Here is a 12,635-nt window from a genome sequence, read left to right as displayed (position 1 = left end):
CCGAGTGAAACACACACTCCTTCGCAAACGGAAACGAATGGGTGAAATGACTAGAAACACTCTCAGCCCAACTAACCTTGCAGGGTTGTTGTAAAGAGAAAATACATATGGTAATCTCATGTATGACCTCTTGGGCTTGTTGGAAAAAGGGATGTTGCTGTTTAGTCGTTTAGTCGTGTCCGACTCTTCGTGACCCCATGGACCAGAGCATGCCAGGCACTTCTGTCTTCCACAAGAAGGGATAGAAATGCAATAAATTGATAAGCCACTCTTTCCCTGCCTCAGCACTTTCCCTATCTGGAATACAGGGACAATATAGGGAAGGATCGTAGTTCAGTGGGTAGGGCGTCTGCTGCGCATGCATAAAGTCCCAAATTCAATCCCAGGAATCTTTGGGTAGGGCTGAAACCCTGCAGAGGTGCTGGCAGTCAGTGTAGACAATATTGAGTTGGATGGACCAGTGATCTGACTTGATATAAGTAAGCTCCCTATGCAATATCAAGGTTGGATTAAGGGCATCTGGTGTGCTCCGACAATTCCCAAAGTGCTGTTCCAGTGTCACTGCTTGTTCATCTTCTACATTCTGTAGAGGATATAAATGATGCTAGCAAACAGAGTGCATATTGAAAAGCACAGCTGGCTGTTGTCCTAGGCACTCCATTGCTAAAACATGGCCATGCAACAAAAACACTCCCCATGTTTTTCTTTTATCCAGGTGTTTTGTAGGCTACATGGGACCTGCAACTGATTTGGAAGTGCTTCAGACGTGGAGAGATGCACAGGAGCTACGAAGGTAGGAGGCATACCAGGTAAAGGCCAGGAATATTGAGGCTGTCTACTAGAGAGCATCAGTCAATTTCTAAACATATCAGCCTAGCAGACAACCCACTGTGAACAGGGAAACAAACAAACAAGGGATTTAGTGCACTGAGTAACGAATGCTCAAATTCATGGCTCGTATTCTGTCTGTTCACAAACCATCGCTGAACTATTACAAACCCAACTTTTACTGGGTGGCTTGATCTATGTGTGTCAAAGACATTCAGCAGCTGATAGTAGAAAACACACCATGGAGGGTTGTGGCTGAAAATCCTTTTGGAAATAAAGAGAACAATGCACTGCTCAGTCCTGATTTGTCGGTTGATGAAGCCTGATGACAAAGGCAAGCTGCTTGCAGCAGAGTATCTGACCACCTGTTTGCTTGACCCTTGACCCTCCTGGCTCAAAGCAGTTGACTGAGTGGTAGACTGGCTGGGACTAGGATGTGATAAATGCCTCTTCAAAGAAGAGGTTGTGAGAAAGCTCTACCTGAAGAAAGTTTCCCTGGATCCTGAAAATTAATCCAATTATTGGCTAGCAGCAATAATTGGGCAGGATGCACAACCCAGTACATTTTTGGATGGCATCATTTTCCTGAATCCATTTCAGTTCCATTTCCATTGAGGTTTGGATACAGAAAGACCTTTTATTCTACCAGTGGAAGACGTATGCAGGAAGACATATAGGAGGAATGTGAACCTTTTGATTCTCTTTGACTGCCTTGCAATTTTTGATACATTCAGCTTTTTGGTAGACATTTTGGACTGGCTATCTGAGATGGGGATTGAGGGCACAATGCCTTAGTGGTTCTGTACCTATCAGGACACCAAGAGGCTTTCCTCTGCTCTTATCCTGACTCAGGATGCTTCAGAAAACACAAAAATTTAAGATACACATGGGCTGACAAGCTACCTGTCAAACATTAAGTCTTAGATATTGGCTGAGCTGCCGTTAATGGTCAGAGTGTCTGTGGAGAGCTCAGAGCTTTGATTTCAGTTTATTGAAATAAGGGCACCCAGTCATACACTAAGCTGCCCTGATATCATGGAAGGTTCACAAATATTCCAACTTCTCATGGGGAAACTCAGCAGAAAAGAAATTACAGAAACAAGGAGCCATGATGAAAAGAAGAAACGTGAGAAGTGCAGAGGTTTGAATTCAGATTAAACCAACTGGAATGAATCCACTTTCCCTCCCTGGGCTTCCTCTTTTTTCTTAAGGGTAACTCATGCACCTAAAATGTATTTAAGCTTACCTAAAAAATACTTTGTATCTGATTCAGAGCCCAAAATTTTGTAACCAGATTTTCACTTAGTTAATGCTGAAGATTTGACAAGTGAGGTTTTTTGAATACTTCTTTCAAAGGCTTTGAAGATCTGGTTTCTGTTTACAGTGTGTATCCTTAAATATAATTTTTATTCCTAAATTGCGCTTGTATCTCTGCGATTACCATTCCATTTTTGGTAAAGTTCTGCTCCGATGCAAGGGACCCTTTTCTATTTGTGTAAGCACAAATACAGCAATAAATTACCTTTTGCCATTATTTAAAATGACAAATGATCTGTTAGCCTTTTAGGATGTAATTTAAAAATCATTTGTCTTTGCGTGAATAACCAAGAGTCTACTTCCTCTTTAAAGCAAAGAAAGCCACTAACTGTAGATGTCTTATAGTATTTCACTGAGCCTGAGACGGGTGTAATCTAACTCCCACGTATTTGGGAAATTCACAGTTGAGGCTAAATGGCTGTTGGAGTTTTACAAATGATCGGGTCATTTAAATGGCGTAACTGTGTAGGTTACAGTGGCTGAGGATCTGGTCTGCAAGGTTTCTGAGGCCTGGAAATGGGAGAATGGGGGCAGAAAAGGGCAAGGGGTGGGCTTATGCATGCTCCACCGAGTGGAACCCCTGTGCAAAATGGTGGCCACCTGTACTCTGCTTCAGACACAAAGCACTCACCAGGAAACCTCAACTCCACTGCTGTTATGTGGACGAAGAGTTCTACACAGGTAAGGCCTCATTAGAGAAGGGGACCTCATGACTCATACGGTGACTCTTGACTATCCTCCGTTCAAGATGACTGAAATGACGGGTTCCCATGAGGCAAGACACAGTGATAACAAACAGCAAGAACCTTATTTAAAGAAGCAACAAAGTGAACTGGACTCCTTGGCAGGCTTTGAATAAACACTCACAAACTTTTTATTGATAATAACTAGTCAGATAAATTAAGGATTTATACAATTTTGTAACATGCAGAGAATAGCATCTATAAAGAAAACAGAGATTGGAACTGAGGGAAGTTGGGGGGGAGGGTAGGGTAGGGTGGGTTGTTTTATGGGGGGAGGGGAAAATGAGGGGGGATTAAGGATGATATATTTTAAGATAATAAGTTTTGTTTAAATTCCTAATAATTTTTTTAAAAAAAACAAACAGCAAGAATCTTTATTGAACTAACAGAACTGGACAAAAGGGACAAAGCAGCTGCTTATATACATTTCTGGGCCACTCCCACTCTCAACGTGATTAGCTGTCTAAACCTCCAAGCTGCAAATCATGACTCAGAGTTTAAAGGCCAATGACAGAGGCCCCAATCCTGAAATGTTCTGTGATTGGATACCATGTATCGAATCAGAACACAGGGGCTCAGAATCCTTAGTCCAGGCCAGGCTCCCTCAACCTTGGCCCTCCAGATGTTTTGAGACTACAATTCCCATCATCCCTGACCACTGGTCCCGCTAGCTAGGGATCATGGGAGTTGTAGGCCAAAAACATCTGGAGGGCCGAAGTTGAGGAAGCTTGGTCCAGACTCACGTTCAGGCAAACACAGACCACTGATTACATAACAATGGCTATGACATGCTATGACATTTAAAGTGATGGCCATATTCTCCCTCAGCTGTCCAAGGCAGATGCCTCTGAATACCAGTTGCACCTGGCTCCTGCTTGTGGATTCCCTTAGGTATTTGTCTGGCTACTGTGAGAACAGGATGGACCTTTGGCCTGATCTACCTGGACTCTTTTTTTGTTATTGCATGTTGAGCCAATTGGTAGGAGAAGCAGCAGGATGGCAGCTGCTTACCTGTCAGGGACTGGACAGAGGAGGAATGGTGGGGATTGCCTTCCCTTCTCCTGAAACTTCCTGAGAACAGGAGGACAGTATAGATTTAGAACAGTGGTTTGCAGAAGGGCATAGTTCAGCAGCTGCAGAGGGGAGAAGCTGGGAAATATTGGAAGAAGAACAGCAGGAAGAAGAAGCACCAGGGAAGAGACAGCTGACAGACTCAGTCTCTTTGGAAAGCATTCCTGACCCCCCCTCCCAGGACCAGGCACGCATTGAGAGTAGTGGAACAGAAGGCTCAGAGGCAGAAAGCTCAGATTAGCTGACACAGGGGTGATGTAGAATAGGAGAGACAGAGTAGGTGGGACTTTACTCAGAGCAACGCCATTATCTAGGGAAGACTGCATTCCTTTGTCTCTCTCTGTGAATTTTGAATAAATTACTCGGTAAGAAATTCTTCTTGTTTATCTCCTTCTTGGCTGCCACCATTGGAGGGAGCAGGTTCCCTGAAGCCTGACATTATCCCAACCTCGATGTCCATGCATTGAGTAGAACATGGGCAGTGCAGGGTATGCAATGTCCAGCTCAATGCATGGAGCTCAGGCAGGGGAAGAAAGTTAGCAGAAATGGAAGGGTGGAGCCAGAAGGTGCAGCCCCCCTGCACATGTTTCCTATATGCACAGAGCATTGTGCCTGGGACAAGACGTGGACTGGATTCCATCACATGATCGTAATGTGCTCGCTGCACATTGATTGGTGTTTTCACTACATGGGTATTCCAGGGGCATCACTAGGGGAGCCAGAGCAACATTGCGATCTGTGGGCGGTGGCAGAATTACCAAGGACACCTTGTGGGTGTTGTTTTCGGTGTTGGTTTGTCACCTCTTATTATTGCTTTGTTATTTTGCTGTGTGGATCGTACAGGATTGTGAGGCCTCATAACTCAGGCATAGCAGCAACCATTGGACCCACCTGTGGTGGATCTCTCATCTTTCAGGGGGGGTATTTTTTGAATTAGAACCGAATTCATTTCAAATGAGGAAACTGTGAATAAATGCATGGCCTTTTTATTTATGCCAGAAAAACAGTCCGTCTGCCAGACGTGGCTGTACAGTGGAGATTTGACTGTGATAAGCAATGGGTTGGGATTTAGAGCAGTGTATCGCTGCCAAAACCAAGATGTCATCCATTTGAGAGACAGATAACGTCAGCCTGAGGCCCGGGACTTTTTGGAAGCTGTGGCTGTGCAGATTGTTTCTTCAAGAATGCTTGTGTTTAGCTTTGCGATTTGAAAACTAAAAACTGTGGAGAAAGACAGAGAGAGACTGAAAAGGAGAGAGGACATTTTTGCCTGAGATGGCTCCTTCCGGAATCCTCGTAAGGCTGGTTCCGTGACAATATAATTAAGGAATAAGACATGACAGCCATTCATTTCTGGGTTATTACCGCATGCCTAAGGTGGCATTATAGGCACAAGACTGAGGGGAGAGTGGCTTTAATCACCCAGTAAGTGGAATAATAATCCCTTTGAAATGTGCTGTCTGGAGTGCCTTGTTGAGATGGAATTTAGAAGCAATATTAAGGGAAACAGACAGACTGGTAAATTTAGTGCGCATTAAATACTGACAAGGCTGGGCATCCCTGACAGACATTGAGAGTGGCCCATTTGGGTCAAGTTTCCATAATTAAAAATGCCCCCCAAGGTTGATTTAAAGAAAATGAAGCAAAATCCCGTTCCCCCCCTTTTTTAGCCTTTAATTGAATTCCTTTGAATGCTTAGAGATCTTATCTACTGCTGACATTTAAAAGGGTTAATATCAACCAGTATTACAGTATTACACTATACTGCTGGATGCAGGAATGCTTCTGAATACTCAGATCTTGCTTGTGGGCTTCCCATAAACATCTGGTTGGCCGCTCTGAGAACAGGATACTGGGCTGGTCGATCCAGCAGGCTCTCCTTATATTTTAAAGAATGAAAGTTACAGTCAGGGATCAAAGCTCCTGCAGCCAATCAGAAGCTGCGGAAGACCCGTCGGACGTGCAGCTTCCAAAAATAGTTTGCAAACTGGAACAGTCACTTCTGGGTTTACAGTGTTCAGGAACCAAAACATTCAAGAACTAAGCTGTTCGAAAACCAAGGCGCAACTAAAATCCTTTGCTTATTGGGGCTGTCCCACATTTTCTTCAAAAAATTGCTTTGCACGGGTAACTACCACAGAGTTATCAAAATTTCAAAAGCAGGGGGTCGGTGGCTTGGCTTTTGAAAAATAGAGGGTCCTCATTAGTTAGCTAATTGGGAGCCACTGCTCTAGACTATTTGTGTCAACCTCCATCAGTGCCTCTTAAAATGAAGAAGTGTGCAGGCAGATGCTTTTGTGGTCTTCATCCCTCTCTCTTAACCACCAGAACTGGGAATTCAAAAAAACAATCTTTAGGACCAAGAGGACTTAGATACTGCCAGAATGCCGAATCGCTTCAGTAAAATATTCGGTAACTGCTAGTAAAATATTTTTGTTGGTATTCTAAGGAGGGCATAAAATTAAATTGTTTTTCTTATGAAATGATTTATGAGGAGGAATAACTCCAAACACAATGATTCTCTGGATTTTCTTTTACTGCTTCATATAGTTTTGTGCTGTAGGCTGCATCCGGAATCAGATTTTTGGCAAGGTTTTGCCTATGTACTAGAAACAGTCCTTTGTGTGGTTCTTTATATGGTTTTTCTCTTGTTTTATCCCATTTTATAACCACTGTGGCCCACATCTCTATGACTTTTTGAACCTCATGTTTTCCTGGTTTTGGTGCCAACTTGAGGGTCGCCGCTTTGCACCACAACCTCCCCTTTCAAATGGAATATTTTCTGTTTGGGGTTTCAGTCTTGCTCACTCTTTAAGAAGCACAGTGGCGTAGCATGGGTTGTCAGCACCTGGGGCAAGGCAAGTAATTTGCACCCCATAACCCGTGGATTTGCGCCCCCTAACCCTAACCCCCAGATGCTGGGCCCAGTGTGGCCGGCCCCCCCTGCACCCCCCACGCTACACCACTGAAGAAGCACCCCAATAATAGGTCTGCATTTGTAAGTGAGCAGGCCTACTGTACGTAAATGGCTCCACGCAGATTAGTGCGCAGATTGGAATGCAATTATCTTTCAGATTTCTCGCTTCTCTGAATTTTGCTATTGCACACATCACATCCTGTTTGTGGACTTCCAATAGGCATCTGGGTGGCAACTGTGAGAATGGGATTCAGAACTAGATTAGCCTTTGGCCTGATCCTGCATGGCTTTTCTTATAGGCTTCTGTTAACAAGGTCATGTTCTCTGGTCTCAGTCTTTGGCCTCCACCCACACCTCTGGCATAATAAAGAACAACAATTATAAAAGACATCGGATTTTAGCAAGACTATGGGACATGCACCAGTTGGAAAAAGGTGGACAGTGGTACCTCAGGTTAAGAACTTAATTCGTTCTGGAGGTCCGTTCTTAACCTGCAACTGTTCTTAACCTGAGGTACCACTTTAGCTAATGGGGCCTCCCGCTGCCATCGCCGCGTGATTTCTGTTCTCATCCTGAAGCAAAGTCCTTAACCTGAGGTACTATTTCTGGGTTAGCAGAGTCTGTAACCTGAAGCGTCTGTAACCTGAAGCATCTGAGGTACCACTGTATGTCCACTTTGAAATTTTTGCAGGCATGAACAGCACTGAAACTAGAATCACACATAATGTCCCAGATAACATAACAAGTACAAATCATGATTTATGTTAAATAAAAAGAGCACCTGAAGGGGCCCTCACACTGTGTCTGTTGAACACAGAAGACCAATGCAAGGTCGTATGAGGAAATTTCTGTTGTCTCATCCATCTCCCCCCTTTCTTCATTGTTGTCTCCCCCTCCCAAAAAGCAACAACAGAGGAGATACATGTTGCCTACACAAATAAAATAAAAACTTTACCTCTACTCCGTGACAGAAGGGTTTAAGAAACAAAATCCCACTAGAATCCCCCAAAGGAGAAGATAGTTCATTTTTAGGGAGGAAGTCATTGTTGTGGTAGTAAGAGGATCTGTCTTATACTACCACAACAATACCTTTCACTCCTTAAATGGAATGAATCTGTTGTTGTCTCCTAGTATTATTTGTCCTCATACTGGAGGCTGGAGAAGGGGTTTTTCTTCTTTTCTCTTTTCTCTGTAAAGTTGTTGGGACTGCTATACCCGTACAGGTGACATTTGCCAAAGCAAATAGGCTCTGCAGCAAATATATGGCACAGGAGAATTCTGTGTGAATATTAGGCAAGTTGCAGATTATATATTCTTATTAGGAATGGGCAAATCTGTCGCCCGTGTTATTTTTATGTATTTTTATCCATAATTCTGTTCTGCTTTGTTATTAATCCGCAAATTAAAAAGCAAACAACTTCCTCTCTACAAACATATTTAAATGCATATTTTCTCTCAAAATATTATTCAAATGCCTGTTTTGTGATGTTTTAATCTTCAAAGAGCCACGCTCACACATTTGGAGGAGTGTGAAATAGAGTGGCTAGCTAATTTCCAATCTGCACGCTAGGCTGAGAGTTGCAGATTATATTGCGTTTTGCAAAAACTGAATTCCTCAAGCGCTCTTGGTTCTTATAGGAGTCCGTTTAACTGTAGGTGTTGCAGACAGCCTGTAAGTCACCAACAAAATACTTATTGTGTGTGAGAGAGAAAGAGAGGGAGGGAGGGAGAAATTAGCATGTCACCGTGGCAAGAGTTCCATTTATTAATGAAGATAAAGTTCCTGAGAGAAAAGCGAAGTGAGTTGTGCTGGGTCTGCGCTTATGAAAATTCTGCAGCCTGGAGATTAAAAGGTTTTAGGAGGAAATAATACTTTTCTTGTCACTGGTCTTCAGTGGCAGAATGAGCGCAACAGCTGGAAGGCATATGCACAGTGTTTACTAGAGCGATTCTTACACTTTCAGACAGAAGGAAATCCTGTGCGGGATTCGAAAGTGCAGAGAGCTGTCACCAGGGAATAGGCTGTCTGTGTGTCTCTATGAAATGAAAGCTGTGCGGACCACAGACTCTGCAGTGGGCACTTCCTGCCCCACTTTCTGTAGCAGATCAAGATTCCTTTCTCTCTCCCTCTCTGCTCCCCCCCCAACCTTTTGGGAAGGGAGGGGTTTGAATTTCAAATCTAGTGATAATATCTGCAAAGATGCTGAGGAGGTTCAGGATTTACTTTGTATCAGACTTCAAAAAAAGAAGCCAACAACCCATATTAATCTTGCGCTTTTTGGCAGAGGGCAATTCTGGAACGTTTGCCATCTCTTGGGTCACATAGATTGATCTTTACAGGCTAATAAGACATTTGATATCACTTGGGGCTGAGGGGCTGGGGAGACAGCGTCAATGTCTAACTACCACATACTTTGATCAAGGAGAAGCCCAGCATAGAAAACGGCAAATTGCGGCAATGTCATGGATTGACCTCTTTACGGGAATGTTTGCCATTCATATCTGATCATTAATAAAGAACACGCTCGTTGTTGTTGTTGTTGCTTTAGAAAGATACATGCGAGAGATTTCAAATTTAATCACTGTCAGTCTGGTTGTAGCCAAAATAGATTCCAAGGGAAGCAAAAGTGTGGGCTTCGGGGGGGGAGGGGCTCCTGAAAATATCTCTGCTTTCTGATTTTTTTTTTTTTTTTTGCCAATTATATTTCTGATCTTTTCAAGAATGGAGAGCAGATCTTCATATTTACAATGCGGCCCTTGAAATGGGGATGTGGTGGATTGTTACCAGTGCCAGGAAAAAGGGAGTGGGGAGGAGAGCTTATTTGAATAACTTAAAATTCAAACAAATAAATTGTGTCCCTGACTGCATTGGTGAATATAAGCTATTAAGTTTTATATTGGTTTCATATTTCCTAATGGCACAATCATGTCTTTTTCAAAGGCAGAAGGTGAAACAATTTAGCTACCTGTTAACTAGAAATAGGCGAGTTCCCTTTTGTTCCCCTCGGAATTGGATCAGTACTATTTGAGAGTTGTCTTGCTGAGCATTTTGAGGGAAAGTGCACAATTTCTCTCTCGGCTTGCAATGTTGATGCATGCGCACCGAGGGTTCGTCTTGCAGTGAATGCAGATCCTGGCCTTTAGTGACTGACTGCTGGCAACGGCCTAGGATGAGTCACAGGGACCTCTTGATAGCAGCCAGTTTGTGTGTGTGCCTGGTGTGTTTGTGTGTGTGAATTTGCTGACCTCTGAATGCACAGAATCCCATTCAACATTCTGAGTCGGAGAAGAATTTCCAGTGGAAATGGTGCACCCAATATACCCATGCACTATGAGCTGGACAGATCTGTGTGCCAAAGGAGGACAGCACATAATTTGGAATCGTTGCTATGTGTACGAATAAGGCAACTTTAGTGGTTAGTGGTCCGTATAGTTAAAGCTATGGTTTACCTAGTAGTGATGTATGGAAGTGAGAACTGGACCATAAAAAAGGATGATCGCCGAAGAATTGATGCTTTTGAATTATGGTGCTGGAGGAGACTCTTGGGAGTCCCATGGACTGCAAGAAGATCAGACCTATCCCTTCTGAAGGAAATCAGCCCTGAGTGCTCACTGGAAGGACAGATCCTGAAACTGAGGCTCCAATACTTTGGCCACCTCATGAGAAGAGAAGACTCCCTGGAAAAGACTCTGATGCTGGGAAAGATGGAGGGCACAAGGAGAAGGGGACGACAGAGGACGAGATGATTGGACAGTGTTCTCGAAGCTACCACCATGAGTTTGACCAAACTGTGGGAGGCAGTGGAAGACAGAAGTGCCTGGCGTGCTCTGGTCCATGGGGTCACGAAGAGTTGGACATGACTAAATGACTAAACAACAACAGTGGTTAGAATGTTAGCCTTCTCTAATTCACAGCATTGTTGTGAGGATGAAATGGGGAGGAGGAGAACTATGAACATCACTTTGAGCTCCTTGCAAGATAACGGTGGTATATAGAGGTAATAAAAAATAAATGGAACTTTGCATTAATGGTAAACACATTTGGCCAAGAGCAGAGATTGCGAACCTGTGACACACCTGACATTGTTGGACTACAACAACCATCAGCACCAGTCAGCGTGTCCAATGGTTGGGGAAGCTACAATTCCCAGAGTGGCTTAGCAATCGATCGCTCTTCCCAGGGAACTCTGGGAACTGTAACTCTGGAAGGAGAACTGGAGTTTCCTAACTACTTTCAGTGCTCTTAACAAACTACAACTCCCAGAATCTTTTGGAGCAAGCAATGGCAGTTTAAAATGGTATCACGGTGCTTTAAATGCATGGTGTAAATGTTGCTGAACTTAGCAGCAAGTTCAGACTTAGCTCTATCTACTTCCTGGCCTAGCCTGGCCCAGCAGGGCAACATTTTTTTTAATCCAGTATTGGTAGTAACCCTACCCACCCATTTCTTGGAACAAAACTCCCAGTGGCTTCCATGGGCAAAACAGGGAAATGTTTCGGGTGAATTTCCTCTGCTGCCAAATGTTCAGTTCTTCCAGGGCTGCCCTTCTGTTCAGTTGTTTTTGTTTGTGTACCAAGCCTGTCATTCAGAGGGGAACATTTTCCATTGAAAATATATTCTGGCCTGTCTGTGTTTGTCCTCCCTCCCCCCCAAAAAAACCCCTTCTCTAAAGAGACATGCCTGTTCTTACTATTTCATGGTTTCATAATCAGATAAGGCCCGTTTTGTGTTAGGCTTTAAGTTAAATATGCTAGACTCCAGCCCAACAAAAACATAATCCAACCTGTGGGTTGCCAAGTATCCTAGGCTTTTAAAATATATTCAGGCGGCATGATGATATTAATAGGGAAGTAAGTATCTCGTTTCAGGCTACAAAGCAAATCATGAAGCGGAAGAGGAGAAGTGCCAACCTCTGAATAAATGTAAGACAAGTGGCATTTGTATATACAAGAAAGATAAATATTACCTGGATTAGTGCGACGTGCCTTGAGCAAAGTATGATGGTCTGTATCTGGGACTATTAAACAATGCTCCTGTACTTGTCCTGTTGGGATTACTGAGAGCTGGAGAGAAGCCTTGCCGTCTATCTACCTACAGCCATTTGTGGACCAGGAAAGCCTGGCCACTGTTGTCCATGCTTAGGACCACAATACCTCAAGGACCACCTCTCCCCAAATAAACCATCCCAGACTCTACGTTCATCATCTGAGGCCCTTCTTTGTTTGCCTCCTCCGTGAGAGGTCTGGAGGGTGGCAACAGGAGAGTAGGCCTTTTCTGTAGTGGCTCCCTGTTTGTGGAATGCTCTCCCCAGGGAGGTTGGCCTGGCACCTTCATTAGACAGCTTTAGGTGCCAGTCAAAAATGCTTCTCTTCAACCAGAGCTTGGGCTGATTAATATTCTACAGCTTTTTAAATGCATCTGTGGGAAGGGGGTACTGTTTAGTTGTTCTGGTTTAAGTATTTACTGTGTTTTATCTTGTATTTTATTCTGTGAACCACCCTGAGGTCTTTTGATGAAGGGCGGTATATAAATTTAATCAGTCATCATCATCCCTGGCATCTCCAGGCAGGGCTTCCTGAAACCCTGGAAAGCTGTTAGATGGACCAAAGGTCTGACTCATAGGTGGCTTCCAAAACATACATAAATAAATAAATAAATAAATAAATAAATAAATAAATAAATAATAAGCAAACCCTACTGCCATGTTATTTTGGGGCTTGTTTGTTTTTAATGACCATCCTAACTGATTGTATTATGA

At 43.4% G+C, this 12,635-nt stretch overlaps 1 long non-coding RNA gene across 1 annotated transcript in view; it reads left to right on the top strand.

The window, feature by feature from the left end:
• Positions 1-716: 716 nt before the first annotated feature.
• Positions 717-12,635, top strand: part of LOC310842249 — a 56,380-nt gene continuing 44,461 nt past the window's right edge. Inside the window, exon 1 of the long non-coding RNA XR_014563038.1 lies at positions 717-793. This is a non-coding gene — a long non-coding RNA (uncharacterized lncRNA). The remainder of the gene's footprint in view (positions 794-12,635) is intronic.

Source organism: Podarcis gaigeae (assembly GCF_964106915.1).
Source record: "Podarcis gaigeae genome assembly, chromosome: 3".
Lineage (NCBI taxonomy): Eukaryota > Metazoa > Chordata > Lepidosauria > Squamata > Lacertidae > Podarcis > Podarcis gaigeae.
This window is presented reverse-complemented; position numbering and strand designations above follow the sequence as displayed.